The sequence below is a fragment of the Drosophila sechellia genome, unplaced genomic scaffold, assembly GCF_004382195.2.
Source record: "Drosophila sechellia strain sech25 unplaced genomic scaffold, ASM438219v1 U_39, whole genome shotgun sequence".
Classification (NCBI taxonomy): domain Eukaryota; kingdom Metazoa; phylum Arthropoda; class Insecta; order Diptera; family Drosophilidae; genus Drosophila; species Drosophila sechellia.
This window is the reverse complement of record NW_022611313.1, coordinates 1-12,067: the sequence shown is the minus strand read 5'-3', so window position 1 is coordinate 12,067 and position 12,067 is coordinate 1. Positions and strand designations below refer to the sequence as shown.

At 38.4% G+C, this 12,067-nt stretch overlaps 1 non-coding gene and 1 pseudogene across 1 annotated transcript; both read left to right on the top strand.

The window, feature by feature from the left end:
- Window positions 1–4,172: 4,172 nt before the first annotated feature.
- Window positions 4,173–4,351, top strand: LOC116803269. The gene has a single exon (XR_004363511.1). It is a non-coding gene; the product is annotated as a 5.8S ribosomal RNA (ribosomal RNA).
- Window positions 4,352–4,744: 393 nt separating this feature from the next.
- Window positions 4,745–12,038, top strand: LOC116803271 (annotated as a pseudogene).
- The last annotated feature ends 29 nt before the right edge of the window (window positions 12,039–12,067 follow it).

Genomic DNA, 12,067 nt, shown 5'->3' with positions numbered 1-12,067 from the left:
TAGCAGTGGTTGCGACTCTATATGTTCAAACTTATGTATCATATGATTTTGCAATTGTATGAGTAAATTAAATAATACATATGAAATGATTAATTATTATGTATAAGGGAAAAAATGCTGAATATTCCACATTCTTTAGTATTATAGAGAAATCATTATAGTGAGAGGTATAGTAGTGTAAACGACCGGAATTACGACAGAGGGTTCAAAAACTACTATAGGTAGGCAGTGGTTGCCGACCTTCATATTGTTCAAACTTATGTATTCATATGATTTTGGCAATTATATGATTAAATTAAATAATATACATATGAAATGGTATTATTATATGTATATGGGAAAAAATGCTGAGATTTCCATATTCTCTTAGTATTATAGAGAAAAGCATTATAGTGAGAGGTATAGTAGTGTAAACGACGGAATTACGACAGAGGGTTCAAAACTACTATAGGTAGGCAGTGGTTGCCGACTCTCATATTGTTCAAAACTTATGTATTCATATGATTGGCAATTATTGAGTAAATTAAATAATAACATATAAAATTAATATTTATTATATGTATAAAAAAAAAAAAATATCATATTATATATGATAATGGAAAAAAATGAATGTTCTATAATTCTTAATATATAGAGAATAGACCGTATGTTGGTGGCAAACGGAATTGAAATACCGCTTTGAGGAAGGGTTCAAAACTACTATAGGTAGGAGTGGTTGCGACTCCCGCATTATTCGAAATATTTATTTCGGATTATGTTTATATTGGTTACATAAATAAAGTATATTATTATGTAAAAATTTGTTTCTCAGTTCTATAGAACGGACTTGGCTCCGGATATAGGAATATACGTTTTTAGATAATATGTTGAACAAAAGTCAAGTTTCTATTATATATAGAATAAAATGTTTCCATATTTATCGTTAATTTTGGAGGCAGGAATATTAATTTATTATGCGTATAGTTGGATTTTATATCGTTACGGTATAATAAATATGGATTCTTATGAAGAAATATAAATTATATATTAAATGTGGAATATTATATATGGCTTGGTTTTATGTTATATATTAAGAGAGATTATGAAAGAGATAAATTTTAAATTTATCTTAAATGCAAATGATTTAACTTAATATTTATATTGGTTAAACAAAATTGTACTGTGTGGATAAATAATTATGTATGTTGGAAATAAATGATATTTTATAATGAAATATGTATATATAAAAGATAAAATTATAGAACATATATATTAAATAATATATGAATTCTTGTTATATTGGTAAAACAAGTATAAATTAAAAATGAAATATGGATTACGAAGCTATATAAAAATGGCCGTAATCGAATAGATTTTTTACTTATATTTATAATTTAAAATTTACCCAAGGCGAAATATTGAATTTTATTCAATATAATAAAATCATGAATTATATAAAGTGAAAAATCTATATATCTATATATGCTTATTTCGATTCAAAAAATATGAATGGAATATGAAGGAAAACATTATTCTGGTTGATCCTGCCAGTAGTTATATGCTGTCTCAAGATTAAGCATGCATGTCTAAGTACACACGAATTAAAAGTGAGAACCGCAAAAGGTCATTATATCAGTTATGGTTCCTTAGATCGTTAACAGTTACTGGATAACTGTGGTATTCTAGAGCTAATACATGCAATTAAACATGACCTTATGGGACATGTGCTTTATTAGGCTAACCAAGGATCGCAAGTCGTTATATTGTTGAACTCTAGATAACATGAGATCGTATGGTCTTGTACGACGACAGATCTTTCAAATGTCTGCCTATCAACTTTTGAGGTAGTATCTAGGACTACCATGGTTGAACGGGTAAACGGGGAATCAGGGTTCGATTCCGGAGAGGAGCTGAGAAACGGCTACCACATCTAGGAAGGCAGCAGAGCGCGTAAATTACCCACTCCCAGCTCGGGAGGTAGTGACGAAAAATAACAATACAGGACTCATACCGAGCCCTGTAATTGGAATGAGTACACTTAAATCCTTTAACAAGGACCAATTGGAGGGCAAGTCTGGTGCCAGCAGCCGCGGTAATTCCAGCTCCAATTAGCGGTATTTATTAAAGTTGTTTGCGGTTAAAACGTTCGTAGTCAACTTGTGGCTTCATACGGGTAGTACAACTTACAATTGTGGTTAGTACTATACCTTATGATGTAAAGCGTATTACCGGTGGAGTTCTTATATGTGATTAAATACTTGTATTTTTTCATATGTTCCTCCTATTTAAAAACCTGCACTAGTGCTCTTAAACGAGTGTTATTGTGGGCCGGTACTATTACTTTGAACAAATTAGAGTGCTTAAAGCAGGCTTCAAATGCCTGAATATTCTGTGCATGGGATAATGAAATAAGACCTCTGTTCTGCTTTCATTGGTTTTCAGATCAAGAGGTAATGATTAATAGAAGCAGTTTGGGGGCATTAGTATTACGACGCGAGAGGTGAAATTCTTGGACCGTCGTAAGACTAACTTAAGCGAAAGCATTTGCCAAAGATGTTTTCATTAATCAAGAACGAAAGTTAGAGGTTCGAAGGCGATCAGATACCGCCCTAGTTCTAACCATAAACGATGCCAGCTAGCAATTGGGTGTAGCTACTTTTATGGCTCTCTCAGTCGCTTCCCGGGAAACCAAAGCTTTTGGGCTCCGGGGGAAGTATGGTTGCAAAGCTGAAACTTAAAGGAATTGACGGAAGGGCACCACCAGGAGTGGAGCCTGCGGCTTAATTTGACTCAACACGGGAAAACTTACCAGGTCCGAACATAAGTGTGTAAGACAGATTGATAGCTCTTTCTCGAATCTATGGGTGGTGGTGCATGGCCGTTCTTAGTTCGTGGAGTGATTTGTCTGGTTAATTCCGATAACGAACGAGACTCAAATATATTAAATAGATATCTTCAGGATTATGGTGCTGAAGCTTATGTAGCCTTCATTCATGGTGGCAGTAAAATGTTTATTGTGTTTGAATGTGTTTATGTAAGTGGAGCCGTACCTGTTGGTTTGTCCCATTATAAGGACACTAGCTTCTTAAATGGACAAATTGCGTCTAGCAATAATGAGATTGAGCAATAACAGGTCTGTGATGCCCTTAGATGTCCTGGGCTGCACGCGCGCTACAATGAAAGTATCAACGTGTATTTCCTAGACCGAGAGGTCCGGGTAAACCGCTGAACCACTTTCATGCTTGGGATTGTGAACTGAAACTGTTCACATGAACTTGGAATTCCCAGTAAGTGTGAGTCATTAACTCGCATTGATTACGTCCCTGCCCTTTGTACACACCGCCCGTCGCTACTACCGATTGAATTATTTAGTGAGGTCTCCGGACGTGATCACTGTGACGCCTTGCGTGTTACGGTTGTTTCGCAAAAGTTGACCGAACTTGATTATTTAGAGGAAGTAAAAGTCGTAACAAGGTTTCCGTAGGTGAACCTGCGGAAGGATCATTATTGTATAATATCCTTATCGTTAATAAATATTTGTTATAATACAAATAAATACAATTTACCAAAATAAAAATATTACAAAATGATTCCACGGAATCAAAAGTTAAAGTCAAAATAAAATGAAGATGGCTTTTATTTTATATGTGGGGCTTGGCAACCTCATAAAAAGACTTTAACATTATTAATGTTGCTGTGCGTATTTGTGGCAGTACTTACTACAACAACGGCGTTTCCTATAAAAACAAATTCTCGAAAATGGAAATCGAAGAAACTAAACTAAATTCGAAAGTAGAAGTCGAATTAAAATAAAAATAATTTTGAATGTGTGGTAATCAAAATAAGTGTGTGTGTATATGGACCATAATATACACGCGTTGCGAATATGTATTGTTCATCTATGTTATGAGCATACGTTGGCTAATGCAACAACCTAAAATATACAATGTTTGTACCTGTCATCCATCAGGTTAATGTTTTATATAAATTTTGCAGTATGTGTCACCCAAAATAGCAAACCATAACCAGATTATTATGATACATAATGCTTATATGAAACTAAGACATTTCGCAACATTTATTTTAGGTATAAAAATAAATTTATTGAAGGAATTGATATATGCCAGTAAAATGGTGTATTTTTAATTTCTTTCAATAAAACAATATTGACATTATATAAAATTGAATTATAAAACTCTAAGCGGTGGATCACTCGGCTCATGGGTCGATGAAGAACGCAGCAAACTGTGCGTCATCGTGTGAACTGCAGGACACATGAACATCGACATTTTGAACGCATATCGCAGTCCATGCTGTTATGTACTTTAATTAATTTTATAGTGCTGCTTGGACTACATATGGTTGAGGGTTGTAAGACTATGCTAATTAAGTTGTTTATAAATTTTTTATAAGCATATGGTATATTATTGGATTAAATAATGATTTTATTCATAATATTAAAAAAGAAATGAAAAACATTATCTCACATTTGAATGTGAAAAACGAAGAGAAATATTTTCTTTTTCAATCAAATAATACTGAGAAATGTCTAGCATAAAAAATTGAAATATTTTTCATCTAGAATTGTCTCTTATTAATGATTCGGAAAAAGAAAATCTTGGTTTTGTTATTATTCTTCGTTGGTTCGTTAAATGGATAAAAATGACTTTGCTTACAAGAACTATTGGAACTATTTATAACGAATTTAATTGATTGTTTTATCATTTATATATAAAGAATTTATGGCAAAATATAGTTATATATACAACCTCAACTCATATGGGACTACCCCTGAATTTAAGCATATTAATTAGGGGAGGAAAAGAAACTAACAAGGATTTTCTTAGTAGCGGCGAGCGAAAAGAAAACAGTTCAGCACTAAGTCACTTTGTCTATATGGCAAATGTGAGATGCAGTGTATGGAGCGTCAATATTCTAGTATGAGAAATTAATGATTTAAGTCCTTCTTAAATGAGGCCATTTACCCATAGAGGGTGCCAGGCCCGTATAACGTTAATGATTGCTAGATGATGTTTCCAAAGAGTCGTGTTGCTTGATAGTGCAGCACTAAGTGGGTGGTAAACTCCATCTAAAACTAAATATAACCATGAGACCGATAGTAAACAAGTACCGTGAGGGAAAGTTGAAAAGAACTCTGAATAGAGAGTTAAACAGTACGTGAAACTGCTTAGAGGTTAAGCCCGATGAACCTGAATATCCGTTATGGAAAATTCATCATTAAAATTGTAATATTTAAATAATATTATTAAGAATAATGTGCATTTTTTCCATATAAGGACATTGTAATCTATTAGCATATCCCAAATTTATCATAAATATAACTTATAGTTTATTCCAATTAAATTGCTTGCATTTTAACACAGAATAAATGTTATTAATTTGATAAAGTGCTGATAGATTTATATTATTACAGAGCGTTAATTTTTCGGAATTATATAATGGCATAATTATCATTGATTTTTGTGTTTATTATATGCTCTTGTATGATTAACAATGCGAAAGATTCAGGATACTTCGGGACCCGTCTTGAAACACGGACCAAGGAGTCTAACATATGTGCAAGTTATTGGGATGTAAACTAATAGCGTATTAACTTGACTAATAATGGGATTAGTTTTTTAGCTATTTATAGCTAATTAACCAATCCCGGGGCGTTTATATAGTTATGTATAATGTATATTTATATTATTTATGCTCTAACTGGAAGTACCTTGAGCATATATGCTGTGACCGAAAGATGGTGAACTATATTGATCAGGTTGAAGTCAGGGGAAACCCTGATGGAAGACGAAACAGTTCTGACGTGCAAATCGATTGTCAGAATTGAGTATAGGGGCGAAAGACCAATCGAAAATCTAGTAGCTGGTTCTTCCGAGTTTCCTAGGATAGCTGGTGATTTTAATATTATATAAAATATCTTATTGGTAAAGCGAATGATTAGAGGCCTTAGGGTCGAACGATTTAACTATTCTAAACTTTAATGGGTAAGAACCTTAACTTCTTGATATGAAGTTCAAGGTTTGATATATGTGCCAGTGGGCCATTTTGGTAGCAGAATGGCGCTGTGGGATGAACAAACGTATGTTAGGTGCCCAATTAACAACTCATGCAGATACATGAAAGGCGTTGGTTGCTTAAAACAGAGGAGGTGATATGGAAGTCGAAATCGTAAGGAGTGTGTAAAATACTGGAAGCAATAGTTAAAATGGATGGGTTAAGTTGTATACTATAATTACGTAAGTAGATGATTTATATTATTGTGATATAAATTTTGAAACTTTAGTGAGTAGGAGGTAAATGGTATGCGTAGAAGTGTTTGGGTAAGCTGATGGAGCTGATTGGTAAGATTTGGTGGTAGTAGAAATAATGAATGAGACTTGGAGGACTGAAGTGGAGAGGGTTTGTGTGAAAGTGGTTGATCAGAGTTAGTGGTTAAGTTTAAGGCGAAAGGAATTTTCAGTAAAAAAATGCTAATATATAAAAAGGAATATAATACACTTGAATATTTTGAACGAAAGGGAATAGGTTCAATTGTAACTGTTGAGTATCCGTTTGTTATTAATATGGGTGTGTATCCTGGAAAGGAAGACATAAAGAAGGTCGAGAGATATGGAAGAGTTTTCTTTTCTGTTTTATAGCGTGACTACATGGAAGTTTTCGCAGAGAGATATGGTAGATGGGCTAGAAGAGCATGACATATACTGTTGTGTCGATATTTTCTCCTCGGACCTTGAAAATTTATGGTGGGGACACGCAAACTTCTCAACAGGCCGTACCAATATCCGCAGCTGGTCTCCAAGGTGAAGAGTCTCTAGTCGATAGAATAATGTAGGTAAGGGAAGTCGGCAAATTAGATCCGTAACTTCGGGATAAGGATTGGCTCTGAAGATTGAGATAGTCGGGCTTGATTGGGAAACAATAACATGGTTTATGTGCTCGTTCTGGGTAAATAGAGTTTCTAGCATTTATGTTAGTTACTTGTTCCCCGGATAGTTTAGTTACGTAGCCAATTGTGGAACTTTCTTGCTAAAATTTTTAAGAATACTATTTGGGTTAAACCAATTAGTTCTTATCAATTATAACGATTATCAATTAACAATCAATTCAGAACTGGCACGGACTTGGGGAATCCGACTGTCTAATTAAAACAAAGCATTGTGATGGCCTAGCGGGTGTTGACACAATGTGATTTCTGCCCAGTGCTCTGAATGTCAAAGTGAAGAAATTCAAGTAAGCGCGGGTCAACGGCGGGAGTAACTATGATCTCTTAAGGGGATAGGGGTAATTGCGAGCAGAGGGGGAGTATTTTTCTGTAATTCGTAAGTCATATCATATGGTGTGCGGAAGGGGAATTTTACTCTGTAACTCACAAGTCTCTCCTTTACTCAAGTCGACTCAAAACCTCCTCGTGGTGGTCCCGTAATGCTAAACTTGTTTAGCAGCTAATTTGAGCGGCAAAACTTTTCCGATGGGTTGGTTCCCAGAGGAAATTTATTCATATTGGAACTACAAATAGAAATAACGAGCCTCGGAGCAATTTACGCAATCTGATGACGACCCGACCTCCGTGGACATCTTCCGGAGGACCAATATGAACAAACGCAGCGGCTACTCTATCTAGGGTACCTGCACAGTATGTGGCCGGTCCTTTAACAGCAAGAGAGGACTCGGTGTTCACATGCGATCTCGGCACCCAGACGAACTTGATGAAGAACGTCGACGTGTCGATATAAAGGCAAGATGGAGTGAGGAAGAGAAGTGGATGATGGGAGAAAGGAGGTTGAGCTCACAGCAAATGGACATAAACACTAAACAAGCAACTAGCGGTGTATTTTGCAAACCGCAGCGTCGAAGCCATCAAAAAGCTAAGACAAAGGGGCGATTATAAGGAGAAAATAGAGCAGATAAGAAGGCAATCAGCTCTCGTCCGGAAGTTGCAAATCTAACCATAAGGCGCCGCCCTAGTAGAAGTGAGCAAAACCACCAAGTAAACATCAGAAACAACTCCAATCACACCTTCGAACAGTCGAACAGGGAAATTTTGCGGACACTGCGTGGGTATAGCCCGTAGAATGCCATTCCAAATGGAGAGCCCAAGAGCTACAAACGATCATTGACAGGGGAGCTCGAGGGAAAGGAAACCACTCTCCAATGCTTATCGCTATATCTCGGAATTTTTCCGGCACAGGGTGTACGTCACACTCTGACGAGACCTCCTCGGAGGCTCGAAATAGGAGAGAAAGCAGAAGGCAGCAGTATGCTGTCGTCCAGCGTAACTGGGATAAGCATAAAGGAAGATGCATCAAGTCCTTGCTAATGGAACTGATGAGTCGGTAATGCCAAGCCAAGAAGTAATGGTTCCTTACTGGAGAGAAGTAATGACTCAGCTAGCCCAAGCTCTTGCAGTAGAGAAGTGATACAAATGGATCACTCGCTTGAGAGGGTTTGGTCTGCTATTACAGAGCACGACTTCGGGATCAAGAATCTCATTATCTTCATCTCCGGGCTGACGGGATAACTCCAAAAACAGCCAGGGAGGTGCCGTCAGGTATTTGTTAGAATAATGAACCTATTCTATGGTGCGGCAATCTACCACACTCTATCCGACTGGCCAGAACCGTCTTCATCCCGAAGACGGTGAGGCGAAGCGACCGCAAGACTTTCGTCCAATATCGGTGCCTTCAGTCCTGGTAAGACAGCTAAATGCAATATTGGCAACCCGGTTGAACTCATCAATCATTGGGACCGCGCCAGCGGGGTTCTTACCTACCGACGGATGTGCCGATAACGGACGATAGTTGACTTAGTCTTGAGGCATAGCCATAAGCACTTTAGATCTTGCTACATTGCAAATTTAGATGTAAGCAAGGCATTCGATTCTTTATCGCATGCATCTATATATGACACCTTACGTGCTTATGGTGCGCCAAAGGGCTTCGTTGACTACGTACAGAATACGTACAGGGTGGCGGTACCGTCTCAATGGGGACGGTTGGAGTTCAGAGGAATTCGTCCCTGCTAGAGGAGTGAAGCAGGGTGACCCTTTGTCTCCTATTCTATTTAACTTGGTAATGGACAGGTTATTAGAAACCTACCCAGCGAATTGGTGCCAGAGTCGGAAATGCCATTACTACGCGGCCGCGTTTGCAGATGATTTGGTACTATTTGCTGAAACTCGAATGGGACTTCAAGTATTGTTGGCAGAACGTTGGATTTTCTATCTCTCGTCGCCTCAAACTTAATGCGACAAATGTTTTACCGTTGGCATTAAGGGCCAGCCGAAACAGAAGTGTACCGTGCTAGAGGCACAGAGCTTTTACGTAGGCTCAAGGGAGATTCCATCATTGAAGCGAACGGACGAGTGGAAGTACTTAGGCATCAACTTCACTGCAACCGGGAGGGTTCGATGCAATCCGGCCGAGGACATTGGTCCGAAGCTACAAAGATTGACAAAGGCCCCCCTCAACCACAACAGAGGATGTTCGCCTTAGGACTGTCCTTATCCCACGCTCTATCACAAGTTAGCCCTTGGGAGTGTGGGATAGGCGTCCTACGAAAATGACAAACTAATACGATACTATGTGCGAAGATGGCTAAATCTTCCGCTGGATATACGATAGCATTCATTCACGCACCCCAAAAAGTGGAGGTCTCGAATTCCATCACTTAGATGGGTAGCTCCAATGTTAAGGCTAAGAGTTTGAGTAATATTAAATGGCCTCACTCACGCAAACGAGGTAGCCAGCTCTTTCCTCGAAGCAGAAAAACAACGGGCCCGAGATAGATTATTAGCAGAACAAATGAATTGTTATCGCGTCGGCAATAGAAAAATATTGGCGAACAAATTGGTACCTCTCAGTTGATGGTAGCGGACTCGTGAAGCAGGCATTGGGCCGCAACACGGGTGGGTTAATCAACACGCGTTTACTAACAGGAAAGGAATATATAGACGGTATTCGTCTGCGGATAAATGCCCTACCACGAAGTCTCGTACTACAAGGGGAAGGCACGAATTGGAACGACAGTGTCGTGCAGGATGTGACGCTCCCGAAACAACAAACCATATTATGCAAAATGTTACCGATCGCATGGGGGCGCATAGCTAGACACAACTGCGTAGTAAATCGAATCAAGCGGGGACTTGAGGAGAGAGGTGCGTAGTCATTGTTGAACAGTCTGCAGTGCGAATCCGGTCTTAATAAACAGACTGTGGCACTACGACAAAATCACATTGATGTGATGACATTGTGACAGACGGACACTCTATGGATGATGCACACCAGCGCAAAATCATAGATACGACAGACCGGCATACGAAACTGAGTTGCGTCGAGATTCGAAGCGCAGGTGACATTGAATTCCATTCTGCCACCTGAACTGGAGGGGGTCTGGAGTGGTCAATCCGTTAAAAGATTGATAGCGAAGGGTCTCCTCAGCAAATATGATAGTCATATCATTAGCGTCCAGGTTATGAGAGGCAGTCTCGGTTGTTTTAAACAGTTCATGTACCTGAGCGGGTTTTCCCGAGATTGGACTTAGCTAAAACGTTTGGTTCAAAACATTTGCTTGCTGTCTTGGCATAACATCAATAAAGGCATAAACATCGCAAATAATGGTAATATATAAATTGGCTATGAGGATGGTTTTAGTAGTAGGCGTTGCGGAACTTCGGTTAGATAGAGCAATGAATCGTGCATGCTAGGAAACTGAAGTGTTGACAGACTCGTATCTTTGATAGATTTTCCATACTCGCGATCAAAAAAAAAAAAAATAGCAAATGCCTCGTTCTAATTAGTGACAGCGCATGAATGGATTAACGAGATTCCTATGTCCCTATCTACTATCTACGAAACCACAGCCAAGGGAACGGGCTTGGAATAATTAGCGGGGAAAGAAGACCTTTTGAGTTGACTCTATGGCAGTGTAAGAGACATAAGAGGTGTAGAATAAGTGGGTATTGACCTCGGTTTGGTATCGTCAATGATACCACTACTCTTATTGTTTCCTTACTTACTTGATTAAATGGAAGTGTATCATTTCCTAGCCTTATACGGATATATTTATTATATCTTATGGTATTGGGTTTGATGCAAGCTTCTTGATCAAGTATCACGAGTTTGTTATAATCGCAACAATTCTTTAATAAAACGATGCATTTATGTATTTTTGATTTGAAAATTTGGTATAACTCAATTACTGCGTATGATCAATTCAAGGACATTGCCAGGTAGGGAGTTTGATGGGGCGGTACATCTCTCAAATAATAACGGAGGTGTCCAAGGCCAGCTCAGTGCGGACAGAAACACACATAGAGCAAAAGGGCAAATGCTGATTGATCTCGGTGTTCAGTACCACAGGGACGCAAAGCTCGGCCTATCGATCCTTTTTGGTTTAAAGAGTTTTTAACAAGAGGTGTCAGAAAAGTTACCATAGGGATAACTGGCTTGTGGCGGCCAAGCGTTCATAGCGACGTCGCTTTTGATCCTTCGATGTCGGCTCTTCTATCATTGTGAAGCAAAATTCACCAACGTTGGATTGTTCCACCATGCAAGGGAACGTGAGCTGGGTTTAGACCGTCGTGGACAGGTTAGTTTTACCCTACTAATGACAAAACGTTGTTGCGACAGCATTCCTGCGTATACGAGAGGACCGAGGTACGGACCAATGGCACAATACTTGTTCGAGCGACAGTGGTATGACGCTACGTCCGTTGGATTATGCCTGAACGCCTCTAAGGTCGTATCGTGCTGGACTGCAATGATAATAAGGGGCAATTTGCATTGTATGGCTTCTAAACCATTTAAAGTTTATATTTATTTTTATAACGACAATGGATGTGATGCCAATGTAATTTGTACATAGTAAATTAGGAGGATCTTCGATCACTGATGCCGGCTAGTTCATATAAAAGCATTATTAATACATGACAAAGCCTAGAATCAATTGTAAACGACTTTTGTAACAGGCAAGGGTGTGTAAGTGGTTGAGCAGCTGCCATACTGCGATCACTGAAGCTTATCCTTTGCTTGATGATTCGATAAATAAATGATTTTTTCCTGTAGCCAAA